General features: G+C 39.9%; 1 protein-coding gene across 2 annotated transcripts in view; it reads left to right on the top strand.

The window, feature by feature from the left end:
- Positions 1-14,500, top strand: part of LINS1 (lines homolog 1) — a 135,681-nt gene that overhangs the window by 119,495 nt on the left and 1,686 nt on the right. The gene's annotated exons all lie outside the window — the stretch shown is intronic.

The following is a 14,500-nucleotide window of genomic DNA, read 5'->3' on the forward strand; positions in this document are numbered from 1 at the left end:
GTTTGATGTACCTCTGCTTGTGAAGGTGGGTATAGATACTGTGCGTTCATCTAAAAAATTTGTTAATTTAAATTAACCATAACCAGATTCTACAACCTCATATGGGTTCCAAAGTGCCGACTAATTCCAAAAATTAATTAAGTCATAAGAGGAGTTTATTCCCTTTTGGATACCTAGTCTGTAAATGAAAAATCAAAAATATCTCCCTCTTGGCTAGAGCTTGATCCCTGTTTCCCCCTCTCTGTTTTGTATTAACTATTTCAATGATAATCCATTTAAAACTCTTGGCTTTTTTTGTTATGAACCACATTGAAATGTTGTACCATGGGGGTGGTCAAGACACCGTCCTTGATATCCAAGAGGTGTTCCCTGATACGTGTACATGTTTCTCTGGATGTCATACCTACATACTGTAAGTGGCCATCCCCAAATCCTGCTAGATATATAGTATATCTGCCTCTACAGTTCATACACCTGTCATGATGATAAGTCCTGTGTGTTACCTCATTTTTGAAACCCTCTCCTATTGTGACGTATTCACAAGCTTTACAAGAGTGGTTGTTACATCGAAACACACCATTGAAGCGAAGCCAAGAGCTCTGTTCGCCCGTTTTCAGTACTTTAAGCTGAGTAGATGCCAACATGTTCCCCTGGGAAACTCCTTTCCTGAAGGAACATTTACAAAACTCTTTCTACTGTCTCTACCAAGGCCTCATCTGCCGCTAATAGTCTAAAGTTCTTCTGTACTATGTGGCAGATTTTGTGATATTGCATACTGTAATCAGTAGAGAAGAAGATCCCTCTATTACTAGCTGTATTAGATTCTGATTTCTCCAGTAGAGTTTGTCTATCAATAGCGGCTACTTCCTGTCTCATCTTTGCAACCACAAAGTGATTATAGCCCCTACTCAGTAGGCGGTCCGTTAGTTGATTGGCCTGTATCTCATACTGTAAAGAATCACTGCAGTTTCTCTTTAGTCTCGAGAACTGCCCCTTTGCCACTGATCTAAAAACTTGTTTCGGATGACTGCTCCTGGCATGGAGAAGGGTGTTGCCAGTTATGGGTTTTCTGTACACCACTGTTTCGATTCCCACATTTGGTATACCTATCAGGGTCAAATCCAAAAATTAATTTTGGAGTTGTTGAGCTCAAACGTGAACTCTAATCCCATATCATTGGTATTTAGCCATGCAACAAATTCCTCTGCCATATTGACCGTACCTCTCCACACCAGGAGCAAGTCATCTATATAACGTTTGTAAAAACGTATATGCTGTCTGTATGGGTTTTCACCTCCATAGAGGCGGGACAGCTCCCACCACCTCATGTAGAGGTTGGCAAAAGAGGGCGCAAATTTTGCGCCCATAGCTGTCCCGCATCTCTGGAGGTAAAAGTCTCCGTCAAAAGAAAAATAGTTGTGTGTCGACAGATACCTAAGCATCCTAAGAATGTAGTTGACATACTCATCAGTATAGTCACTATTTCTGTGCAGAAAGAATTCTATAGCCTCCAATCCCCTATCGTGGGGTATTGAAGTATAGAGCACCCTTACATCTTAAATTTTTTAGATGAACGCACAGTATCTATACCCACCTTCACAAGCAGAGGTACATATAACACCATATACCGTTGGTGTCCTCTGTTTGGGTTGGTTAGGGGAAACAAGATAAGGAATTTTTGGTAACATCCTTGTAGGAAAATCAAACAAGGGATTTAGTTATACTACACAAACTTATCTCATCCTTAATATAGTTTTCAAGATAGTAGGCATTATCCTATTCACATACTCTTGATGGTTTTTAGGAAATAGTGAATTTATTTATACTATAATAAATAAATTAAAGGCTTTCTTATCTTTAATTTAATACCCTAAAAATGACCAACTAACAGTGTAGTTAAGTAGAGATTTGAAGGTTACACTTTAGACTTTCTTGCAACATTAGCCACAAACATATATTTAAGTGTTTTCACTTTGCAATATTATTCTGGTCAATTTTATTCACTATAGTCCAAATAAATAGACAGCTATTTTGTCCAAGGAAAGGATGAAATTGTTAATGATCACAGGGTTTAAATTGATGTAATAAACCTATGAGTGTTGAATAATCTTTTTACCCAAATAGAAATGGTGCAGACAATGTATTGTATTATATTATACTACAATGTGTTACATGTATTGTGTTTTTCTTTTTCTCTAATGTTCAACTTTGTATAGACAGCAGAGCTAATAAGCTCAGTAACATCAGAGGTTAATATGAATCCAGCAATGAAACAGTTAATTTAAGCATGATCCCTTAACAAATCAGATGATTTTAACTCTCTTAAATAGCCCATTAGTGAGAGGGTGGTCAGCAAGCTATGAGTACGGCCGAAACACGTAAGCTGTGTTTACTAAGGGCATGTTCATTTTGTTTTACATGTAACCGCTTTCAAGACTAAATAAATATACAGAAGTTTTAAACTGCAGCTCTGGATTTTGTCTATAAGAGCCACTAGCCTCAGGGATTATTACAAGATGTGATATTAATAAATAAAGGAATCTTACCACATTTCCTCTACAGCTTCTTCTGATCAGGTCTTCCTTTCAAAAGCGGTTCGTGGATGTGCTGTCTATTAACCACGAGTCCGATCGCGCTATTGAACTAAATGTAGCTCGGTCTGGTAGTGGGAGCAAGCTACTTTTAGTTCAATAGCGTGATCAGGTGCACTGTGATCAGACAGCGCGCCCGTGAACCGTTTTTGAAAAGAAGACCTGATCAGAAGAGCCTGGAGAGGAAGGGTAATTTTAACATTGGGGGCTAAAATCTCTAAACTCTTGATTTTTAAAGCTGTCACTAAGATGTTACATACTTTTTTTACATTTACTGCCCCTTTAATACCAATGGAATGCCTAGGCTCAAATAGAGCTTGCAACACTTTAAGAACAAAGTTAAGACTCCAAGGGAAGCGACAGGTCTGACAAATGGTCTAAGTCTAGCTATAGCCTGAACAAAGATTGAACATTAAGCAAACGTGTCAACTTTCTATGTAACAAAATCACCATACCTTATGGTATATACGCCTGGTAACAGGCTTACATGCCTGAATTAGGGTATCAATTAAAGTTGTTCAATCTCCATGCAGTCAGCTGCAGAGAATCTAGATTTTGATAAACAAGAAAAACACCTTTAGCTAGAAGGTCTGGTCTCTGAGGAAGACACCACTGGCCACACGGGAGCTAAGAGAATCACTGATACCCCTCCTGCATGATACGTGCTGTTACTCGTGGAAGGAGCACAATTGGTGGAAATAGATAAACTAGTTGGTAAACCCAAAAGACTGCTAACGTGTCCATCAACTCCGCCTGAGGATTCCTCTACCTCGATTCATATCTTGGTAATTGTTTGAAATTGAGACGGGAGACCATGAGGTCTATCTCTGGAGATCCCCAGCCGTGTGATGTCGTTGAAAACCTTCTGATTTAGATACCACTGGCCGGAGTGAAGAGTTTGTCTGCTTAAATAATCCACCTCCCAGTTTTCCATACCTGGGATGTGAATATCTGAGATCAGACATTGAAAGCATTCTGCCCATTAAAGAATGCAAGCTACCTCCTGCATCGCTAATGAGCTGCAAGTTCTCCCATGATAATTGACATATGCCACCGTTATCTTTTTCAGCACCGTAGTGATGTTGTCTGATTGAAATCAAATAGAACGGACGGAACACAACTGGGGCCACGTTACAAAGGCATTGAAGATGGCCCTAAGTTCCAAGATGTTTATAGGGAGAAATGCTTCTCCTGTTGATCATACTCCCTGAGATCTTTGACTCCCCATCCTGACAGACTTGTGTCCGTGGTTATAATTTCCCAGGATGGGCATAGGAAACTCATACCCCGAAGAATGGGTTCTGGAGACATCCACCAGGAGAGAGAACGCCTGGTGACTGGATCCAAGTTGATCATTTGGGACAGATCTGAGTGATCTCCGTTCCATATTTTGAGCATGCACAACTATAGATTTGGCAAATGAAAACAAGCAAAAGGTATTGTGTCTGAGGCAGCAACCATAAGACCTACTACAAGGGCAAAGAATAGACTAGAGAATGCTACAGGCTGCCTAAGGCTTTCCTTGCGTTTATCGGTTAGGAAAATTTGCATGACCAACGAGTTTAAAAGAAGATGCCTAGGAAGCTCACTCTGGTACGAGGTACAAGAGACCTCTTTGCTAGATTTTCCTTCCAACCATGAAGATACCAAAGTAACCTCTCTCTGTGTGCGGCTGATAATTGGAAAGATCGAGCTTGAACCAATATGTCATCCAAGTATGGAGCCACCCAATGCCCTGTAGTCTGACTACTGCAAGGAAAGCCCCCAGCACCTTTGTAAAGACTCTGGGAGTAGTGGCCAAACCAAAAGGTAGGGCCGTAAATTGGTAATGCTTGTCTAGAAAGGCAAATCTGAGATACTGATAATGATCTCGATGTATCAGAATGTGAAGGTACGCATCCTTCAAGTCTGTAGTCATGAATTCTCCTTATAGAACAAGAGCAAGAATGGATCTGATTTTCTGCATTTTGAATGAAGGAACTCATTCAAAGTTGTTGAGATACTTCAGATCTAAAATGGGTCAAAAGGTTCCTTCTGTTTTTTGGAACAAACAATGAAGAGGTTTGAATAAAACGTTCTTCCCCTCTCTCCCTAAGGGACGGGAATAACTCCGATTGATTCCAGATCCTCTACACCATGCAGGAAGGCTAATCTCTTCTCCTGCCTTCCTGAAACTCGAAACAGAATAAAACTGCCTCTCAGTGGTTGAGAGAAGAAACCTATCCTGTACCCTCGGGACACATTGTCCTGAACCCAAGCGTCATGAATAGATCAAGCCCAAACCCCTTGAAACGACTTAATCTGCCCCCTACCTGGTTTTATTCCAGGTTGGGTGCCGCCCCTTCATGTGGTCTTGGAGTCAGAGACAGACTTCTTGGGTTGCTTGTTCTAGATTGTGGTTTGGTTTCCAGGTACTTCTGACAGTCTCTGATTTATTTATGGAAGTGTTTCTCTGTGTCTTATTCTGATGAAAGGTCCAACTGTTCGTCCTTTAGGTCTGAATTTTTGTCCTGAGAGAGGAAGGCTCCTTTCCCGCCTGTGACAGTTGAGATAATAGAATCCAGACCAGGTCCAAACAGGGTCTTACCCTTAAAGGCCAAGGATAGTAATCTTGATTTGGAAACCATATTCCCCAATCATGACTTCAACCATTGAGCCTGTCTGGCTAACACTGCAAAGCTAGTATTTTTTGCTTTAATGCAAACAATTTGAATAATTGCATCACAAACAAAGGAATGAGCTGTTTTGAGCGCCTGAATATGGTCCTGTATGTCCTTGAATGGAGATTCTACCATAATCCGTTCCGTTTAGATCACTGGTTTTCAAACCTGTCCTCTGGCCTCCCCAACAGTCCAAGTTTTCTGGATAACCTTGGATGAGAGCAGGTAACATAAATATGTTTTCTAATCAGCTGATTATTTCACCTGTGATCTAGTTCAGATATCCACAAAATGTGGCCTGTTAGGGAGGCCTGAGGACAGGTTTGAAAACAAGTGGTTTAGATAAAAATTCACACCAGAATGCAGCTGCCACTGCAGCAATACTTACTGCCAACTGGAAGAGACCTCCTTGTAGGAAAATGTTCCTAAGGTATCCCTCCAATTTCCTATCCATTGGATCCTTAAAGCATGTAATGTCCTCCAAAGGAATAGTGGTGGGCTTAGTTAGTGTAGAAATGGCACCGTCCACTTTAGGTTCAGGTTTCCACATTTCTAAATGATTATCAGGAACAGGAAATAACTTTTTAAAATTAGAGATATGATATTGGCAACCAATGAAGGAACAGGGGAAATTTCAGGAGTTTTTAATTTAGTGTTAAATGTAATATCCAATTTCTGTACCTGTTTCTCTTCTACAGTTTTTGCCTTGGTTACACCTAAGGTTCTCAAGACCAATCAGCCAATAGAATGCAAGCTCAATGCTATTGGCTGATTGGATCAACCTGTCAGCCCACCAGGAAGTGTAAGGAGGTACAACAAGAGCTCACTGGGGGAGACATAGGAACTTCCCTGCGACACCCATGAACTAGCAATTCCAAAACTCTACTAGGCGATTTACATGGCATCTTAAGTACTCCCCTGACCCTCTCTTGAAGGAAACAATCCATTGAAGGTTTAGTAAAATTTAGAAATCCTGCAGAGCATCTCTAATCTCTGCCCACCTCCAGATTGAAGCAAAGAACTACTGGGAGGGTAGGGGTAGTAAGAGGGATTTTTAAATGCTCTATTTGGGGTGTCCTTACGGTTTAATCGTACATGAGATCTTTACTTTTCAAAGAAGCGAGAATAATTATGTCTGTTTTTTTATTTCCCAAAAAGGAAAACAAATGAGTTGTGGTAATTATGATTCAGATAGAGCATACGATTTTTAACAACTTTACAATTAGTTTTATTAACTTTGCTTCATTCTCTTGGTATCCTTTTATTTAAGGAACAGCAATGCAATTCTGGGATTGGGCTGAACACATTAGTAAGCTAATGACAAGAGGCATAGATGTGCAGCCACCAATCAGCAGCCAGCTCCTGAGCCTATCTATGTTTTTGACAAAGGATTCCAAAGGACTAAGCAAATTAGAGAATATAATTTTTAACAACTTTCTTTCTGAATCATGAAAGAAAAATTTGGGGTTTTATGTCCCTTTAAGGTGGGCTATATAACCCCTTCACTGCTGAACCACTTCTGTACTGTTTATGGTTTTGCTCTCTTTAAATTTATAGATTAACCCCTTAGTGACCAGACCATTTTTCAATTTTCTTACCGTTAAGGACCAGGGCTGTTTTTACATTCCTGCTGTGTTTGTGTTTAGCTGTAATTTTCCTCTTACTCATTTACTGTACCCACACATATTATATACCATTTTCTCGCAATTAAATTAACTTTCTAAAGATACCATTATTTTCATCATATCATATAATTTACTATAAAAAAAATTATAAAATATGAAAAAAAAATAAAAAATTATGCTTACCAGATAATTTAATTTCCTTCTGTATAAGGAGAGTCCACAGCTTCATTCCTTACTGTTAAGAAATACTGAACCTGGCCACCAGGAGGAGGCAAAGACAAAGAAATACCTCTCCCCCAGTCATTCTGCTTAGGGAACAAGGAACAGTAGTAGAAATATCAGGGTATAAAAGGTGCCAGAAGAAAAATATAGTTTAGGGGGCCGTGGACTCTCCTTATACAGACGGAAATTAAATTATCTGGTAAGCATAATTTATGTTTTCCTTCTTAATATAAGCAGAGTCAACAGCTTCATTCCTTACTGTTGGGAAACTTGACCGGTTGTCCAGGGAAATCTGTTGACAGATCCAACTGATTGCCGTTCCACTGCCTCAGCAAAGAGAATTATGTCCATGCTGGACACCATGAGACCAATCACCTCCATACACTGAGCCACAGATGGCCTTAAGGAGATCCGGAGGGCAAGACATGCCGAAACTAGCTTGCAACGTCTCTGGTCGGTTAGAAATATCCTCATGGATATTAAGTCTATTATAGTACCCAGGAATTCTACCCATGTGATCAAAGGGAGAGAAGAGATACAGAATGGTCCTCTGCCAGACGAAAAGATAGTGCTTGAATCAGAATGTCGTCCAAGTAGGGAGCTACTGCTATACCTTGCGTTCTTGCGACGGCCAGGAAAGCCCCTAGAACCTTTAAGATTCTTGGAGCAGTAGCTAGACCAAACGGAAGAGCAATAAACTGGTGTTGATCCAGGAACGCAAACCTTAGGAACTGGAAGTGGTCCATGTGGATTGGAACATGAAGGTAGGCATCCTTCAGATCTATAGTGGTCATGAACTGTCCTTCCTGAACTAGAGGAAGGATGGACTTTATTGTCTTTAACTTGAACGAGGGGACATTTTAAGAAACTTGTTTAAGCACCTTAGGTCCAGAATCGGGCGGAAAGTTCCCTCCTTCTTTGGGAACACGAACAGGTTTGAATAGTATCCCAAACCTCTTTCTGCGATAGGAGCCGGGACAATGACCCCTAAGGAGGACAGATCCCACACACACCCGAGAAAGGCTTCCCTCTTTTCTGGTTTTGAAGACCGGCTGGAGAGGAGAAATTTGCCCTTGGGTGGATGAGATTTGAAACCTATCTTGTATCCCTGAGCTATGACCTCCAGGACTCACGGATCATGCACGTCCCTGAACCAAGCGTCTGAAAACAGCGACAGTCTGCCCCTTACACGATCCAGTGCAGGATCGGGGGTCGCCCCTTCATGCCAACTTGTTCTCGGTGGGCTTCTTGTTCTGCTTGGATTTATTCCAGGATTGAGCCAGCTTCCAAGTGCTCTTGGTTTGCTCGGGGTTAGAGGACTGCTGACGTTAGGACTTTTCAGAAAGAAAGGAAAGAAAATGAGGTCTTTGTCCCTTAGATTTGTTCTTTTTATCCTGCGATAGGAAGGCACCGTGGAGATAATGGAGTCCAGGCCTGGACCAAATAAAATATTTCCCTTAAAGGGGAGGGAAAGTAGTCTAGACTTAGAAGTCATGTCTGCAGACCAGGACTTCAGCCAGAGCACCCGGCGGGTCTGTACTGAGAAACCAGAGATTTTAGCATTCAGGTAAATAATCTGCATGTTTGCATCACGGACAAAAGAATTAGCAATTCTCAAAGCTTTAATTCTTTCTTGAATAACATCGAGGGGACCCTCCACCTCGATCAAATCCGCTAAGGAGTCGCACCAGTAGGCCGCAGCTCGAGCAACCGAGGCAACAGCTGCTGACGGTTGAAATAAGTATCCCGTATGCTGAAACATTTTCCTGAGAAAAGTTTCGATCTTCTTATCCATCGGCTCTCTGAATGACAAGCTATCCTCAAGAGGGATAGTAGTGCGCTTAGCTAACATGGAGATAGCGCCATCCACCTTAGGGACGGGAACCCCACAACTCCAGCTGAGATTTCGGAACTGGGAATACATTTTTAAAGGCAGACAAAGGGGAAAAGGAAGATCCAATTCTATCCCACTTGTTTTTTTAATAATGTTCACCATTTTTACAGGTACAGAAAAAGTTAGCGGCGCTACCCTGTCCTCATACACTCTGTCTAATTTAGGAATCAAAGGTTCATCAGGCAACTTGGCCTCTGGAACCTCTAAAGTCGACAGAACCTCCTTTAGAAGAAAATGTAAGTGTTCAATTTTAAATCTAAAGGCTGGCTCCTCCGCAGCCTAGAGGTAGCAAACTCCGATCCAGAAATTACACCCTCTGAAGACCCATCCTGGGATACTTGAAAGGCAGACAAATCTAATAAATCACTGGATGTCCCCTGGACCGAAGAGCTATGTTTAACCTTTCACTTGTGCTTGGTAGGGTGAGTTAAGCACTAAGAGCCTCAGACACCGCCATTTTTAAAGTCAGATGGTAAAAGGCTCCCTCCAGACGGAGGGTCAGGCGTGCTACGGGAAGCTGCATGTGACAATGGAGATGACTGATGGGTATGCACCTCACGGGATGGGGAGTCCTCAGAGGTGGACGGCTCAGTAGTACTAAAGGGGTTAACCTTCTTAGATATAATCACGTTGTTTATGCATATGGAACATTGTTGAAAGGGCGGCACACCAAGGCCTCCTCACAATATAGACAGGTATTACTATTAGAAATAGAGGGAGTACCCTCAAGCACATCACAATACTCCATAGCTTGCGCTAACAACAGTAGAACACAGAATAAAGATCTTTTTATTTCTCACTAAACGGCACCTTTTATACTCCCAATGACTGGGGCACTCACCACCTCCTAGACCCAGGCAAACAGAGAAACAAGCGTCTTCTTCAACAGGTAGCTCGGTCAGGAAAGTGAAAATGAAAGTGTGACCACACCAGGTCACGTGGTGCGCAAGGCAGGACCGCCCCTGCTATGAGGGAAAGAATGACAAACTACAAGCTGCGCAGCGTTCAAAGTGAAAGTAAAAACCTGTATGTTCCGTTACCGCATAACAACAGTCTATGAGCCCCAAAAAATCTCACACATAAAGCATAAAATCAAAGTATCACATTTGATTAATCCCCACTGTTCAATTACCTCCCTCAGCAGATATTAAACCCATGACTCTATTAAGATAAAAGGAGCCACACTTGGACCCTGTCTTCAGCGTTTTCAACGTAAGTAAAAATTGAAACGATCTTACCAGAATCCATGCTGTGGAACAGAAACACAGCCTCTCAAGTGTGACAGTCTTGTAGCATCGCTCCTGACATGGACTTGAGTGAAGAAAAAGCAGAGAGTAAACTCGTTAACACTAGTTGCTTAAGGAGTTGTTTGCAAGCAGTCTGGATGGGTTCACAGGAAGACTCTCCATGCATCTCCAGACTCTAACGTTTGTCAATTCTCTCACTGAGAGGCTGACAAGACTACTTACAACTCCAGTACCATATCAAAGGGCATATACCTCTCCTGAGGAACACTCTGAAAATCTTCTGACACTTCTCTGCCGTCCTCCTGTGACGAAAGGCTAAGAATGACTGGGGGAAGTAGGAGAGGTATTTAAAGGGACACTCAATCAAAATTAAACTTTCATTATTCAGATAAAGCAAGCAATTTTAAACAACTTTCCAATTTACTTCCATTAACAAAATGTGCACAGTCTTTTTATATTTATACTTTTTGAGTCACTAGCTCCTACTGAGCATGTGCAAGAATAAGCGAGTATGCATTTGTGAATGGCTGCTGTCACATGGTACGTGTATGCATTTGTGATTGGCTGATGGCTGTCACATGGTACAGTGGGAGTTGAAAAAGACATAACTTTTAAAATTGTCAGGAAAAAAATCTACTCATTTGAAGTTCAGACTAAGTGCTATTGCATTGTCTTGTTATCTTGCATTTGTTGATTATGCAAATCTACTGTGTTGACTGGTCCTTTAAGTCTGTGGCTGGGGTGTCTTTGCCTCCTCCCGGTGGCCAGGTTCAGTATTTCCCAACAGTAAGGAATGACGCCGTGGACTCTCCTTATATTAAGACGTAAAGCAACACTTTTTCTAACTTTGACTCTCAAAATCTCTTATGCATCTACAACCACCAAAAAACACCCATGCTAAATTTCTAAATTTTGTCCTGAGTTTAGAAATACCCAATGTTTACATGTTCTTTGCAAGTTATAGGGCAATAAGTACAAGTAGCACTTTGCTATTTCCAAACCAAATTTAAAATTAGCGAAAGTTATATTGGAACACTGATATCTGTCAGAAATCCCTGAATAACCCTTTACATGTAAATATTTTTTTTTATCAGACAACCAAAAATATTGATCTAGGCCCATTTTGGCATATTTCATACCACCATTTCACCGGCAAATGCGATCAAATTAAAAAAAATTGTTCACTTTTTCACAAACTTTAGGTTTCTCACTGAAATTATTTACTAACAGCTTGTGCAATCATGGCACAAATGGTTGTAAATGCTTCTCTGGGATCCCCTTTGTTCATAAATAGCAGACATATATGACTTTCTGGTAATTAGAAGCCCGCTAAATGCAGCTGCGCACCACACTTGTGTTATGCCCAGCAGTGAAGGGGTTAATTAGGTAGCTTGTAGGGTTAATTTTAGCTTTAGTATATAGATTACCCTCCCACCTGACACATCCCACCCCTTGATCCCTCCCTAATCCCTCTCAAACAGCTCTATTACCTCCCCCACCCCACAATTATCACCCCCATCTTATATACTGGCAGAAAGTCTGCCAGTACTAAAATAAGCTTTTTTTTATATAAATATAGATCTTTTTTATACATATATTCTGCAGTGTAGAATCCTCCCTTAGCCCCCAACCTCCCTGATCCCACCAAACAGCTCTCAAACCCTCCCCCCTCTAATTTTTTGCTGCCATCTTAGGTACTGGCAGCTGTCTGCCAGTATAGACATAAAAGGTAATACACAGCGCCAAAGTTAAAACCACACAGGCTCCTCCTATAAGCAAGATCTCTCAACCAGATCTTAGGTAAAATAACAAAAAAAAATTAAGTGTGAGGAGCGCTAGAAAATCTAATAAAAAGCTAAAGTGTAGATATAAAAGATTTATTCTTCTCACAGAAGACGCCAATATATAATTGGCTAAAGCTACTAGAAATTACTAAAAATGATTAATAAAATATAACCTGTTAACAACTGTATCTGACATATGGAAATGATTATATAAAATGCACAAAGGGTACGTTTCCGTATCTAAAATGAATCATACAACAATAAACAGTTGAAATTGCAGTATATAAACAATAAAGTTCTATAACCAATTAAGTGTGCAAAAAAGTGTGTGTTTCAACGAGTGTTCAATAATAAATATATATCCTTCTTGTGATGAAAAAGTCTGATTTCCAAACAAAAGTATCCAAATAAAAGTTTCCAAAAAAAGTGTCCAAAATTATGGTGTACACCAAAAACCATTTTCAGAAAATTCAAACTGAGTGTTTAGAAATATGTGAAAAATGTGAAAAGATATATTGAAAATATATGCTAAAGGTAAGAAATATAAATTATATATATATATATATATATATATATATATATATATACACACCGGTATATATTTATCCAAATTTTTCTGTTGGGATAATGTGGAATCTTCAAAACAGTGTGTTAGAAATCCTTAATGAAGTGTGAGTCGATCTTCCTATAAAAAATAAAAGTAAATGGTGCAATATTGCTAAAGATCCTGTGCAAATATAGGTATTATGCTTACCGATCAAAGAAGAACCTGAGCTGTTAAAAAGTTTGAAGCGTCTACATGTTTCGGCCTTTAACAAGGCCTTTTTCCAAGACTAATAACGGCTTTAAGTGATGCGGTCTTATAAAGGACAGGCTGTCCAATCAGTGGGCTGAAGTTTTTGCGCCAAAAAACAAATATTCTCTAAGTTGTAACGTCATGTCCGGTTATGACAGTTTCCGGTTGTGGTGATTTCCGCTTATACTTCCGGTATGAGTTTACTTTAGGCTTCAGATTTGTGATAATGAATAAGCTATATCCTAGATCAAAACATTGTGTCCATTCTTATTTAAAGGGACACTAAACCCAAAAATTTTCTTTCATGATTCAAGTAGAGAATACAATTTTAAACAATATTCCAATTTACTTCTATTTTCTAATTTGCTTCATTCTTTAGATATGCTTTGTTGAAGAAATAACAATGCATATGGATGAGCCAATCACACAAGGCATCTATGTGCAGCAACCAATCAGCTGCTACTGAGCCTATCTAGATATGCTTTTCAGCAATGTATATCAAGAGAATGAAGCAAATTAGATAATAGAAGTAAATTAGAAAGTTGTTTAAAATGGCATGCTCTTTTTAAAATCACGAAAGACAAAATATGGGTTTCATGTTCCTTTAACTCGCATTAGGCAGTTTGGAGTCTATGCCTGTTTAAGGTATACCAAATCAACAATATCCGAAATCGAAATTACTAGTTTCGCTAAAAATTATTCCCCAAGGAGTTATAAAAAGTATATATATATATGTGTATGTATGTATGTATGTATGTATGTATGTATGTATATATATATATATCATCCAAAAGAGACATGCACTCACTCCACTTTCATAATGAATCAATGAATTTGGAAACTTTTTTTTGGAAATCAGACTTTTTCATCACAAGAAGGATATATATTTATTATTGAACACTCGTTGAAACACACTTTTTTTGCACACTTTATTGGTTATAGAACTTTATTGTTTATATATTGCAATTTCTTCAGTTTATTGTTGTATGATTCATTTTATATACAGAAACTTACTTCCATATGTCAGATACAGTTGTTATTAACAACAGGAAGGTCATATTTTATTAATAATTTTTAGTAATTTCTAGTAGCTTTAGCCAATTATATATTGGCATCTTCTGTGAGAAGAATAAATCTTTTATATCTACAACACTTTAGCTCCTCACACTGCATTTCTTTAGCGGTCTGCTAGTACCCAGTTTGCTACAACATTTTTTATTTTTTTTTAACCCCCCCCAAAAAAAAAAAAAAAAATTCTGTAGTTTAGCTGCCCCCCTCAATACCCTCTTCCCCTCCCAGATCCCTTTCTCAACATGTATCCCCCCCTCTCCCACCTACTAAACTTTTGCCTAGTGTAGCGGTCCCCCTTCAGTGATGGGCCGACCACCCGCCTCCCTCCTATACCTCCCATGCCACCAACGATCGGCACCATCGCTGGCCGATGCAGAAGGCCACAGGGTGGCTCTCTCTGCATCGGTTGCTTACCAGAGGGTATTGCACGATGCTGCAATACCCTGAAAGCGGCTGGAAGCGATCACAATCGCTTCCAGCGCTCAAAACCCCTGAGGACGTACAAGGTCCTTGGTGGTTAAGTTTTTTGTATGACGTACTTTGTACGTCCTTGGTCGTTAAGGGGTTAATTTCATTGCTTGTTCTGTGCTTTACCTATTTCGGTCATGTT

The sequence above is a fragment of the Bombina bombina genome, chromosome 6 (genome assembly GCF_027579735.1).
Source record: "Bombina bombina isolate aBomBom1 chromosome 6, aBomBom1.pri, whole genome shotgun sequence".
Lineage (NCBI taxonomy): Eukaryota > Metazoa > Chordata > Amphibia > Anura > Bombinatoridae > Bombina > Bombina bombina.